The sequence below is a fragment of the Triticum aestivum genome, chromosome 3A (genome assembly GCF_018294505.1).
Source record: "Triticum aestivum cultivar Chinese Spring chromosome 3A, IWGSC CS RefSeq v2.1, whole genome shotgun sequence".
Classification (NCBI taxonomy): Eukaryota; Viridiplantae; Streptophyta; class Magnoliopsida; order Poales; family Poaceae; genus Triticum; species Triticum aestivum.
The window spans coordinates 522526836-522541253 of NC_057800.1; the positions used below are offsets into that span (position 1 = coordinate 522526836).

At 42.7% G+C, this 14418-nt stretch overlaps 1 long non-coding RNA gene across 1 annotated transcript; it reads right to left on the minus strand.

Moving 5' to 3' along the window:
* Positions 1-5204: 5204 nt before the first annotated feature.
* On the minus strand, positions 5205-6656 carry LOC123058546 (uncharacterized). The gene is made up of 4 exons (XR_006427228.1): positions 6626-6656; positions 6145-6523; positions 5448-5714; positions 5205-5254 (listed from the first exon to the last, which is right to left on the minus strand). It is a non-coding gene; the product is annotated as an uncharacterized lncRNA (long non-coding RNA).
* Between the last annotated feature and the right edge of the window lie 7762 nt (positions 6657-14418).

The following is a 14418-nucleotide window of genomic DNA, read 5'->3' on the forward strand; positions in this document are numbered from 1 at the left end:
CAAACACGGTTCAGGTTTTAGTTGCGTGTGCCATGAAGGGCATACGGTTCAGTTCAATTAACTGTTTGCGATGAGGAGGAACAAAAGAAATGGGCAGCCAGATGAAGGCGTGTGCGATACACAGCATATGGTTCACTCGGATGAACTGTTTGTGATTAGGAAACACAAAAGAAACGGGCAGCCAGATGAAGGTGTGTGCGATATATAGCATACGGTTCACTCGGATAAACTGTTTGTGATTAGGCAACACAAAAGAAACGGTCAGCCAGATCAAGGTGTGTGGGATATACGGCATGCGGTTTACTCGGATGAACTGTTTGCGTTGACACAAGAGTACATAAACGGTTCAACTTAACATGACGTGTGTGTTGTGCGATGGGATTGCATGCGGTTCACTCGGCCCTTGTCGTCAGTGTGTGACCTCTGTGGCAACCGTTCGCTCCCCAGGTGCCTCTTCGTGTACCATGGCAACCGTCCAACGACTCTTCGCCTTTCCCCCTCGATTTGGAACTGCTGTTGCACGCTAGCTCTCCCCCCTCCTCCATTTGCCTTCACCCTTCCTTCTGCCATTGTTTGATCATCTTCTTCATGGAGGGAACAAGTCGGAAACGACCCCGTTATTCTTGCCCCAATCTGAATGATGACGCGGTGGAGGAACTCATTGATCGGTGCGACGTCATCACCTCGGCTAGCATGGCAGGTTCATTCAAGACCATTCTCGACTCAACTAATAACATCATTACAAGGAACGCAAGGGTCCAGGAGCGGTTTGATCTCCCCTATCTTCTTCGCCGTGACCCTGCCGACTGGCGCAGGGACAAGGGAAGCCTCACCTTGTGTAAGTTGATGCCGCTTGATAATGATACACATGATGTTAAGATGCCATCGCTTGAGGGCAAGGCTTGGGTAGGCACAAATGGAGATTGGATTGTTTATATTGGGTACAACTGCGAGTGGGAACTTGTGAATGTGTACACTTGTCACTGGGTTCCACTTCCAAAAATCTTAGACTGCCCAGAGGTTGAGCACACAAATGGTCTAAGTGAGTTCAAATACGATCATGGTAACTGTCGTCTATGAAAGATAGCAATTTGTCGAGTTCCAACCGCTCTTGGGATTACACGAACTATGAAGTTGTTGCTATCTTCGACAAGCTTGTTCCCTTCCTTACTTTCATGCCTCGATGGATATTGCTCAAAAATCAGTTTCTATACATGGATGAGTATTATGATGCAATTTAATACAAGGATCTTGTGTTTGCTACCTCCACTCGTGGCATTGTTTTTGCATGGAATCCTCATGATTTTGGTACGTTTGTCTTCCACCATAATTATAATTGTTTCATCCACATGCATGCGGGTTAGCTAGTTTCCCTTTACTAATTAACCTTCTTGTGTTTCCAAGGTCCTGTGGACATTCCACCACCTATACTTGAAAATTTTATTCACGAGCATGACGACGAGCAGGACCCATATACTCAGTGGCGCCTGGCAACTTATTCCGATGGATCACCTCTTCTTGTCTGTATATGAGGCACTGCTGATGTTACTAAGGAAGCAGGTGTTGTCTCGTATGGTCGCACTCTCGGAACCTATTCCAACATCCGTTGCAGGGTGTTCGGGATGGATACTGGTGTACTAGCGCCAACACCTTCTCCCTGGTTCAGTATTGAAAGTCTTGGAGGAAACTCGCTCTTCCTTGGACAAAACTATCCAATGATGGTGGAAGGCGATCCAGCTGCTGTCAACACAATGTTACTACCATTTATGAGAAGCAACTGTATCTATACCTCAGACATTGCAGTGGTTCCCTACCCTGGTCATGATATAGTAGGCCACTTCAGCGTAGATGATCAGCCCCGCGTTGGTCTTGAGATTGACAGTAGCTGGCCCTTCCAAGAGAATCACTTCTGGTTCAAAGCAAGAGTTTCCAACGCCGACGAGTGGTTGAGCTGAAGTTCATTTCATCACAAATTTTATTTGTTGTGTGAGAAAAACTTTACTAGAATGTTTTGTTGGAAATGATCTATAATTCAACGTGTATCCTCGTTGTTGTTGTGGGTTGATGACTTGTTGTATGTAATCAATGGTACATTTGCATATGTGTCCATGAACTCACGCCTGCTAGTGGTGTCCATATGAACAGTGCTAGTGATTTTAGTTGCAAAAATTAGATAGTGCTAGTGATTTGTAGCTGCATATTTTTACAAATCGTAGTGTTACAAGGTTGACAAATGGCAGTGTTACTAGATAAACACATGTCAATCTTTCCAGTTTGAGAAATGGCAACATACCCAAAATGACAGATATGCAAATCTTACCCAATTGTTTGTACGTGGTTGCACATGGGTCATGCAAAACAACCATTTGCGTTGAAGGCATGCAGAAATCCTGCTCGGCACATTTTCCCTTGGCTTCCTGGGGAAGCTGTCGGATTGCATACAGGTGTTCTAACTAAAATGTTTGCAATGAGTTTTTTATATTTAAACTAGTACAAATGCCCGTGCGTTGCACCGGACAAAAAATGAAATGTAACCTGCTCCACGTGCCATTATGCAACATTTTTTAATTTAATTTTTGAAAACATCAGAGATAAGATTACACTGAGTATTTCTTTTTGTACGATGAAATTTGGACGTCAGAAATAAGTACATATGTACCGATCTTCTAAGACTGCTCGTGTCAACGAAGCACATTCAAGTATTCTACTGACCTTTTTCTTCTTGTGGTTGGATTTTGGAAGAGAATCATCATTCAACACAAGCTTGTTCACTCCCCAATAGATGGAAGTAATGACAAGCCCAAGAAGTACCACTATGCCCATCATTCCTTTCAAAGATACTTCCCAACCATCAACTCTTGGACCCATTGTCCTGCGCAAATTTGAGAAATACTTCACAGTACACCCAGAAAAGATAAAGGCAATATTTTATTTACCCCAAGCCAAATAGAGGGTAGAATTCTTTTGCTTTATCAACTATGGTGATATGAAAAAGATTTAATCAACTCAACTGGAGCACAAAGGGCTATCATTTAATAAGAAAGCTGACCAAATATGAAATAAATACTCAAACTCAAAATTCCATATGGCAGGCACAATAATGACATGGAAAAATAAAGGCATCACAAAGGTACCTCAAGGAATTGAAACTGAGGTAAGGGTTGCGGTCAGTGACCGGAAGTAGAATATGCTTAACTTGGGACAGAGCATCAATCGCTAAAGAACTTCCAGATTCAGTCACTTTAGCCCTCACTGGTTAGAAAGCAAAGGCAAACAAACAGCAAACAATAGGTCTTAGATCAACCATCCATCATACCTCTTCAAACATAATCAGAAGTAAGGATGTTCTTTGCAAGTTTGATTACAAATCACCACAAATTTCCCTGCATAGAACAAAGTCAAGCATGGTGAACAATTCACTAACTTCGGTGCAGCAAAGGAAGGCCAATACATTGTCAGAAGCGCAACTATGCTTGGTCAGACACACAATCATTAGAACATCACATACAAAAAAAATCAGCAGCAGCAACCTAAACCCACTGCACCTCACTCCAAGTGAAAGCAAAATAACTAATCTTCAGTACACGTAGTGACAATACAAAGCGACGGCCAAGCAATCGGCATACAAATCTCAAGAAGACTTCAAGTCAGAGGCCGCCACCCGCGCGCCTCCGCAGGGAACCCGGCCGGGGGCCAATGGGCCACAGCCATGGTCAGCACCGTCTGGGGAAGCAGCTCCGGGGCCGTGCCGGCGGCCGGTAGCACTGCCCCCACGGTGCACACCGAAGGCCAAGGCTGCGCCGTGGGCGCCGCCTCTGTTGCAGGCTGGTGCGCTATAGAACGCTGCCTTGCCGACCATGTGCCATCGCCCCGCAGAGCGTCTTGGCCAAAAATATGAAAATTAATGCTATGGCATGTTTAAAACTTTTTATAAAGTAAAAATATTTCAGAAAAATAGACATCACAGTTTTCCATATGTATCACACAATAATGTTTAGACTTTGTAGTTTTTTCTAAGAAGGTTGACCATATATTCAATACCAGTTGTTGAAATAGGAACACATAGTTCTGCATTTCCACTCTACACATTGTTATTTCAACAAAAATGAATCCATTTTCAGATATTTGTCATATTTATGAACTTCAAATTGCTCATTGGTTGAAGTATTCGACAGTCTGTACACAGTCAGTGCAAGATTGGATAGAGGATGATAAGGGTAAGAAGATGGACCAGACACCAGATTAGTGGACAACTATGGGATGACCTCATAATTCAGAAGGGAGTCAAAGTAATACTCCCTCCGTTCCAAAATAGATGACCCAACCTTATACTAACTTTGTATTAAAGTTAGTACAAAGTTGAGTCATCTATTTTGGAACGGAAGGAGTACATGATAAGACATCCTTAAATTCAGCATTCAAGGTCGTAATAATATCCTGATACTACAGATATGCTGACAGCAGAGCACGGTGTCCGTACCAAGTGGAACCAAACTTGTAGGCAAGTAAACCTGACACCATACCAATATGTAAATAAGAAGCAAAAGCGCAAGGAAAACATAGATCACACAAAGGACCGAGAATTAGTGGCATAAATTACCAAAAGCAACCGGTTGTCCTATAGTTCAAATCAAATTCTAAAGCGGAGGCTGAATATGGTAGAGACCCATCATCTTTTTATTTTAAAACTTGTAGCGCCAGGAATTACTCAGGGACATTGTACACTGCAACAATTTAGTGTTTGCTTGTACATCACCGAGGACATATAGCTCCATCTGTAAATTCAGTAAATTTGTACAAATTCAGTATATTGACAAGGATCAATATGTAGCTGAGCACCCTCTCATATTGATCGTTGTGTACCTATACACGGGGCAAATTAGTTACCCACACACATATACGCACACACACATGGGGGTCTAGAAGAAGAAAAACCGGATCATCTGTAGGTGTTATATCTTTGCAGAAGGTAAAACCTTAGAGGTACCCTAAGTAAAATTCAATGTGTGTAAACTGATCTGACAAGTGAAACTTTAATTTAACAAACATGGCAATAACTAATTCTGATAAGAAGACATGCTTGATTATATGATCTAAACAACAACCTTGTTATATTACCTGACGATATAGGGATGACTAAAACTTAAAGTCCATAAATTAAGAAGTAATAGGTCACATGTTGCAGAAGAGGACCACGCTTGAATTTCTAAATGTTTATCAAATGATCAAAAAGTCCAGTTTGAGACGCTATCATCTGCAGCAGGGAAGTATAGTAACATCAGGGCAGTATAGTTAGCAGCAAAAATAATGCAACTAAGCCATCATGATGAAAAGGTAAAACTAATACAAACAGAGTACTACAGAGAACTACCAATATCACTGATACGTACTGGATCCAACACACACAAAAATCAACAATCTTAGTATCTCAGGCCCACCTCACCTACCTCCTGTTTAGCTGTGTAGTTGCAGTGCCGACCAAGCAGCATGACACTGCCAACGCGCGCCGGTGATCAGCATCAGTGTGAACTCGCCATCAACGAAATGATCTTTCCCTTGTTCTATCAGTGGGAGGTATACTTTTCCAACACAGAACATTCGGACTTCTCAGACAAAATATTTGGACACACATGAGGATTAATTTTTGGAATTCATTGGCGCATGCATACATTTTATTTTTCGTCGAGTAGCTTGGGGAATGAGGTCCCTTTAATCTGAATAAGAAAAATACAAAAGTTGTTTATCACTCTATCCATTTTTTCACCACTACTATATGGTTCCTGTAGGTTCGGGTTTATTCTGAAAAATAGTAGCATCATTATTAGCAACGTTCAGTAGGTCATTGCCTCTATATGAATTGGCCTTTTGGATATGTGATTCCACTCTTTTAAAATTTATTCAGTATAATCCTTGTACAATGTGTGAGAAATCTAATAAAATATGTTTAGACCTTGAGAAGCATATTAACAAATAGGTGGCTAGCATGATTGGCAAAACAGAGCTTGATGGATGACAGAGAAAGAGAGACAGATAGAGAGAGTATTTTTAGACCTTGAGAAGCATATTAACAAATAGGTGGCCAACACAAACTTGCAAAACATAGAATACTGTATGAGAGAGAGATTGGGCTGCAACGTTGCTTACACATAAATTTTCTTGTGGACATTCAGCAACTGGATCATGACTTGGGGTGAGGGATCCATGGTGGTCATAAAAGAACCCGCATTTTCGAGATCTGACAGCAGCTGACTGTTGACTCCCTGTTCGGGCTCCGTAGACGCTCATGCAGCTGGAATAAAAGGCAAAAGTATTGTCACCTATTACCTTTCTTTCACGAATTACATTGCATCAGAGAATGGTATAGGGCAAGGCAAATCACAAAGTAACCTGGTTAACCTATTGCAATATCAGCTCCTTTGTTTTGTTTTCATGGAGCTGATTCTCTATCCACACAACAACCATCTCACTGGTTGTGCCCATAACATCCGAGCCAACATTTTCTTTACCGACAACAGATTCAACCCTGTTGATGCAGAAATTTATTCCATCATGAAAATGAGTTTAGTTGCAGCACTGGAAGGGTAGCTAAATTCATGTACATCACAACCCATCATAAGGAACTAACCTGACAGCGTGAGTACCGTCAAATAAACACATATCGACCTTACTTTATGTGGGCCTGTATGCACGGACATAGAGCATTACCATATTATTTGCAATTTACGGATAATTCACAAAAGAATCATCTCACGAGAAACTCTTCTATGGATGGAATTTTGAACAAGCGACGAGAAAATAGAGAAAATGGCATACCTCTGCAATTAACAAATTGAGGATCGTCCCTCTGTACTGGCTCAACACTTGTTTACATTCCATGCAGATAATTTCCTCAGCTCCAATTGCATGGCTCCGTGAACAATTATAGCCTGCAAACAACATAACATAGGCAACAATCTAGTCTAACAAAAGACATAATCTATTTCTGTATTTCAAGGCCATGTTGTGCAGAAGTATTTTCCATCCTACTAATATGTACCTAGAGGGTTAGACAATTCTGAAACTAAAGAAGGCACCTCAAATACTCACCATGTTTCTTTGTTCCTCACCTGTCAGTGCACGTCGGTGACAGCCGGAGGAAGCCAACATGCATCCACCTGCAAGGACTTCACGCCGCCGCGCCGGATCCCTCTTTCTCCCGCGCCTGTCTACCGTCGCGTGGCTTCGGCGAGTTCCTGCCGAGATCGTCGCACCGTCCGTTCTTTCTCCCTCACCTCATATCTCCTTTCTGCCCAGGGGCCGCCATGGATCCGCCCGGGAAGCCGCACTCCGTCCTTCATACGCGTCACCGACGACCTCCCCATCGCCACGCATGGATCTGGGTCCTGCAAGTTCCGTCCCCCGATGTTCTGCATTGAATGCGAGCGCTCCCGGGCGGCACACAGTGAGGAGCTCGGGCACGCGGAGGAGAGGAGTTGAAGCGAAACAGTGGCGAAGGGCGCTGCAATCGCCGTCGTCAGCCGGCGGCCGGCGCGGCACCGTATCGAGCACGGCGCGGGATCGCGCCTCCTGGCGGCTGGGATCGGGAGGCGACGGAAAGAACCGCGGGTTGATTCTCTGAAACCACAGGTTTTTTTGCAGCGGCTTGGTCCTCGAGCGACGGGCCAACTTGGCCCATATGCGTGAGACGTCAAAAGAAAGGCCTGACCTGAATTACTTAATTTCGTGGATAGGTCAAGGTGGGCCGGAGGTACGAGACGGGAGGATGCTCGATCGTGTGCTCGATCAGGCGACGCACCAAGCTCAAAATTTAGTACCACCTTGATTATGATTTAAATTTAAAGTGAATGTGTAAATTCATGAGAAGAAGCGCATTGTGACGGTGAACCCGGAGACTCAATTCGTGCTTTATTATTAGGGAGAGAAACCATTGACGTTTTTTCAAAAGAAAATCATTTGATAAGTCTATACATTAAGAGAGAAAAACACAAGTTCGTTCAAACCATATCTTTCATTCAGTCACGCTACGAATTTATATTCATACGATCGAGAATTCGATATACAGTATTAAACCCCCAAAAAACTATTTCCGGTGGCGGCAGAGGCGGCATGCCGCGCCGTCGTTGTCGTCCTCTCGGACGCCGTTGTTGAAGTCTCCAAGGCAGCACAAAATGTTCTTCACTTGTAAATCAAACATCATGTCATCGCGCGATCAACAGGCGGGGCGCGGGAGGACGGCAACTGGCGCCGCTGAGAGGTAGCGGTCGGCGGCAGCGTCCCATGCCGCTGGCGGGTGCAGCCAAACGCATGGGGACAAGCGCCGCAGTGGGTGGAGGGGCACGCACGGGCGCGGTGGATGCAGCCAAACGCACGGGGGCCGACAACACGGTGGGTGGAGGGGCGCACACGGGCACAGGCATGAGCGCTGGCGCTGGCATGTACACGAGATCGCCCGGGTCCGCGGAGACCTCACTGATGCCCGCGGCTTCCAGCTCAGCGATAGTGCTCGGCGACCAGCCCGTCAATGGTACGGGGATGGTCGCTGGCATGGGCGCGTGGATGGGAGCTGGGACGGGAACGGGGGCAGCAACCACCGTGGCCAGCTCGTTCTGGGCCATGTCCATGAGGCCCCATTCCTTCTTATTTTCTATCTCCTCCGGCTCGGAGTCGACTTCACCAAACTTGAAGACTAGTGGCAGATGATCATTCTGCGCCATGGTGGTGGAGGTCTGCGGGGGGAGGGGAATGGGAGGCGAACAGTAAGGCCGCCCGTATTAAACAACGGCTCTGGCACCATTAATGGATAGGAAGGCGGGCGGCCATGGAAGTCAAAGGGCTTGCTTCCCGGTGAGCCTGTGCAGCGTAAAGCTCGCATGCTTCCCGGTGAGCCTGCGCATTGGAGGACAGCTTGCACGCCTCTCAGTCAGCCTGCACAGCGGACTACGCTCGCACGCCTCCCGTTTAGTCAAGGTCAAGAAGCTGTCCGCACGACACCTCATACAACCATTAAAACGAAGACACGTGGCATCACGTGCATGATTAACAGAACACACGTTTTGAATTATACAAACGTTTGAGATATTAAGTGGCAGCTATTTTTTCAAAATGCCTTTGTTGGCTGTCATTATTCGAGTGCGCCTTCTCTCAAAATGGACACGAAAAATACCACATCATGTCGGGCGCCATTCCATGATAGCATGCCAAGTTTTATGAATTCAGACGAGTTTTGGATTTACTAGAATTTAAAAACCAGGCATCTCAATGTTTTGTCGGCAATCAATGGTGCCCTGGTGTTTGAAATTCATTCCCATTTATTGCCTGGGACCTAAGCATGCACCCAAGGACACAAATTTGATTTTTCAACCAATTTATATGCACTAGAGTATGTGCTTGTAGTTCAAATTTGAATTATGCACATAAATGCATTGAAAACTCAGTTAATGCATAAAAATGTCCAAAAGAACCCCGAAAAATCCCAAAAATAGACATAACACTCCTGTTGTTCTATGTTGACATGAGATTTTTTTTGAAATCAATAAGAGGCAACGGATATCGTCCCGTCACCAAAGGTGGTATGTTCCCTATCGAAACCATCATGCTTGTTGTGAGAAGCTTATACCTGAACATGCCCCAAATGGCACAAAATTTTCACCACGACATGTTCATGCCGCTCCACGATAGCATGCCAAGTTTCATGAATTTCAGACGAGTTTTGGATTTACTAGAATTTAAAAACCAGTCATCTCAACGTTTTGCCGGTAATCAACAATGCCATGGTGTTTGAATTTCATTCCCATCTCTTGCATGGGACCTAGAAATTCACCCAAGGACACACATGTGATTTTTCAACCAACTTTGGTGCATTAGAGCATGTGCTTGTAGTTCAAATTTGAATTATGCACATAAAATGCCTAGAAAACCCAGTTAATGCATAAAATTATCCAAACGAACCCTGAAAAATCCCAAAAATTGACACAACACTCCTATTGTTCTATGTTGACACGAGAATTTTTTTGAAAGCAATAAGAGGCAACAAATATTGTTTCGTCCCCAAAGGTGGGACGTTCCCTACTAAAACCATCATGCTTGTTGTGAGAAGATCTGATTTGTGAGAAGCATATACCCGAATCTGCCCCAAATGGGACAATTTTTTAACATAACATGTTGATGCCTCTCCATGATAGCATGCCAAGTTTCATGAATTTCAGAGGAGTTTTGGATTTACTAGAATTTAAAAACCAGGCATCTCAATGTTTTGCCGGCAATCAACGGTGCCATGGTGTTTGAAATTCATTCCCATCTCTTGCATGGGACCTAGAAATTCACCCAAGGACACACATGTGATTTTTCAACCAACTTTGGTGCATTGGAGCATGTGCTTGTAGTTCAAATTTGAATTATGCACATAAAATGCCTATAAAATCCAGTTAATGTATAAAAAGGCCAAACGAACGCCGGAAAATTCCAAGATTGAACAACACACCTGTTGTTCTATGTTGACACTAGAAATTTTTTGAAAGCAATAAGAGGCAACGGATATCGTCTCATCCCCAAAGGTGGTATGTTCCCTATCGAAACCATCATGCTTGTTGTGAGAAGCTCTGATTTGTGAGAAGCTTATACCCAAACCTGCCCCAAATGGGGCAAAATTTTCACCACAGCATGTTGATGCCGCTCCATGATAGCATACCAAGTTTCATGAATTTCAGACGAGTTTTGGATTTACTAGAATTTAAAAACCAGGCATCTCAACATTTTTCCCGCAATCAACGGTGCCCTGGTGTTTGAAATTCATTCCCATCTCTTGCATGGGACCTAGAAATTCACTCAAGGACACACATGTGATTTTTCAACCAACTTTGCTGCATTGGAGCATGTGCTTATAGTTCAAATTTGAATTATGCACATAAAAATGCCTAGAAAACCCAGTTGATGTATAAAAAAGGCCAAACGAACCCCGAAAAATTCATTCCCACTTCTTCCATGGGACCTAAGCATGCACTGAAGGACACATATTTGATTTTTCATCCAATTTGTATGCACCGGAGCATGTGCATGTAGTTTAATTTTGAATTGTGCACCTGAAATGGCTAGAAAACCAGTTTAATGTATGAAATGTCCAAATGAACCCTGAATAATTCCAATTCTTTTACGACACACATACAGTTGCATGTTCACTGCAGATAAAAGGTCTAACAATTCAAACACCGTCCATTGCCGCTATGACCCCATTATGTAAGTCAAATCAAGACAAAAAATCAAGTAGATCACACACAGTTTATTATCAACAACCGTGTAAGATGTAGTACAAAATATCTTGGAGCACCGTCGGTGTATAGTACGCCTATGGCTTACGCGAAAAGGTGCGTCGGCTACAGTCCACAGCCGGCGTGTCAAGCACACTAGCTCGCTCCCCCAAAACTCCCGCCTCTCATTACAAGAAATATTTCAACTAGTGACCTTCTGTTAGTGACCCTGGAAGAATTGGTCATAGATCTATGACCATTTCAGACCAATTGGTCAAAAGCTATTCGGGGGGCTCCAAACCATAAACTATAACGACCATTTTGGTCAGAAAGGTCGTAATTTCCTTACACGAAATGGTCATAAAGCAGATAACACTGGTCTGCTGCCTTATTTCTAGCTGATCATGACCAATATAGATGGTCATAACCTTGTAAATTGTGGTGGGTTGCTATGACTAGGCGCCACCTCATCAGTTTTGCCAACATGTCATGTCCATGTGGCAGTTTTTGCCCTAGGTTGTGAAGCAACCTATATTTCTGTCATTCCCAAAATTCCCAAAAATATCTCATAAATTCTTTGGGTCATATCTTCATCAAATATGTAAAAATCCTTCCTTGCCTAGTTCAAAACTAATTCAACAATATTCATTTTCCTATTCTGTTCACAATAACACTTTATGAAGGATGTGCTATTTATATATTCTTGATTGCCCTCGGAATTTTTGGGCACTCTTTCCTATCCAAATCATTACCGCATGACAAAATTCAGCTCCATTTGCCTAGCAAATCTTCCTCGGCAAATTTCCAAAGTTTTTCTCCACCTAGAAGCATTGTGAAGGAAGTACCTTTTTTATATCTCGAAATGACTTGAAATTTATACAGTTCCTTCATATGCCCAAATTATCACCCTCCTCCAAATTGCAGCCCAGTCAAATCAACTATGTGAGCCCAGGTTCAATTTATATTTTATGGCCAAATTGACACGTTGCAAAGCAAGTGTTATATAGACCCCTCCTATTACCCTCAAACTTTTCGGGCACTCTTCCATACCCAAATCATTGGCACATGATAATATTCAGCTCAATTTTCCTAGTAAATCTTTCTCAGGAAATTTCCAAAGTTTCTACCTCGAGAGAAGCTTTGTGAAGTAAGTACTAGCTAGGATTACCCAAATGATCTGAAAATTTACCAGCGCATGACCATACCTATGTAACTTACCTACACCAATTTTTAGCTCATTTCATTCATCCAATCTCTCTCACTAGTTTTCCCAAGTTTTTGTCCATAGAAGAGCATTATGAAGGAAGTACCACTTTGGCATGTCCAAATAGTATACATTTTCTATAGTGCTTTCCTATGCCCAAATAACCATCCTCCACCAAATGCCAGCTCAATCCATTCATTATTTTGAGCCAAGCTTCAACATTCGTATTTATGTCTAGTGTGGTAGTTTGCAAAGCAAGTACCACCTAGGCTCTTCCTTTTGAGCTGAAAATTTGTGATGACGGTCTTCTTAGTAACTGATCATCCTCAGCCAAAACTCATGCCCATTAGCCATGTGCATTTCCCGTACCGCTAATCAAGCACTTGGCTGCTAATTCATGTTTGAGCATCGATCGGTCTCCTCGTGAGAATCTTATGTTGTAATTTTCTTACTAGCACCTACCTGGGGAGTGCCCAACCCGCTAGACATGCCTAGGCCGCCCAGAAGACATGGCAACGCCACGGTCACACGGTGACCACGCGGCGGGCATGCGAGTTTACGCGCTCTAGAGTTGGGGGCCTCGGCCACCGCCCAAACCTCGACGTATCGCCACCAAACCATGTATTTATGATTAAATAGGTACTTATGTAACTAGAAATGACTTTTGGAAAAAATAAATAGCAAACTATGAGGCAGTTGCAGTTTAAATTTGACCCGCTTCCAGCTGAATCAGTGGGAATTTGTCTTTTTCACCAGAGGTGGATCAAAACTTTTGGCGCCCAACCATTTTGTCAATTGTGCATTATATATGTCCTAGTATTTTATAAAATTGATTAGGTCCAATTTTGCAACAAATATATGGTAGGTCCTTCACAAAAAAACTCATTTTGGGCACTCGGAAAAATGGAAAATGAATTTTTCGTGCAAAGAAAATGAAAACTTCCTTAGGCAACATTGTTTGTCATTCCAAGATGCACCCTTGTGCACGATATGAGGTCATTTAAACAAACTATGCCATGAATGTGGCCATAAGATTGATCATTTGGCTTGATGCCATGAATCTTCATGCATGATAGCTAATTTCTGAGAACACTTTTTTAAAAGAATTATCGTATTACAAGTTTATTATTTTTGCTGGGAACTTGGCCACATATAATGACACAATGCGAAGGTTTTCCAATTTTTTGATTTTTTTTTGAATTTTTTATGCCCATTTCAAAATGCGGTCAAAAGGCGGGAATGACCGTTCCTAGCTAGTGGTTCAATCTTGGAATTGTTTTGGTGTTTCTCTGATTAAATAGATACTTATGTACCTAGAAATGATTTTTGGAAAAAATAAATAGCAAACTATGAGGCACCTGCAGTTCAAATTTGACCCGCTTCCAACTGAATCGACGGAAATTTGTCTTTTTCACGAGAGGTGGATCAAAACTTTTTACACCCAACCATTTTGTCAATTGTGCATTAAATATGTCCTAGTATTTTAGAAAAATGATTTGGTCCAATTTTGCAACAATTATTTTGGAGGTCCTTCACAAAAAAACCTCCTTTTGGGCACTCGAAAAATGGAAAATGGTTTTTTCGTCCAAAGAAAATGAAAACTTCCTTAGGCAACATTGTTTGTCATTCCAATATGCACCCTTATGCACAGTATGAGATCATTTGAACAAACTATGTCATGGATGTGGCCATAAGATTGATCATTTGGCTTGAAAGCCATTTGATCTCCACACGCGATAGCTCATTTCTGAGAACACTTTTTTAAAAAAATTGTCATATTACAAGTTTGTAATTTTTCCTGGGAACTTGGCCACATATAATGACACAATGCGAAGGTTTCCCAATTTTTTGATTTTTTTGAATTTTTTATGCCCGTTTCAAAATGCGGTCAAAACAGCGGGAATGACTGTTCCTAGCTAGTGGTTGAATCTTGGAATTTTTTTGGTGTTTCTCTGATTAAATAGATACTTA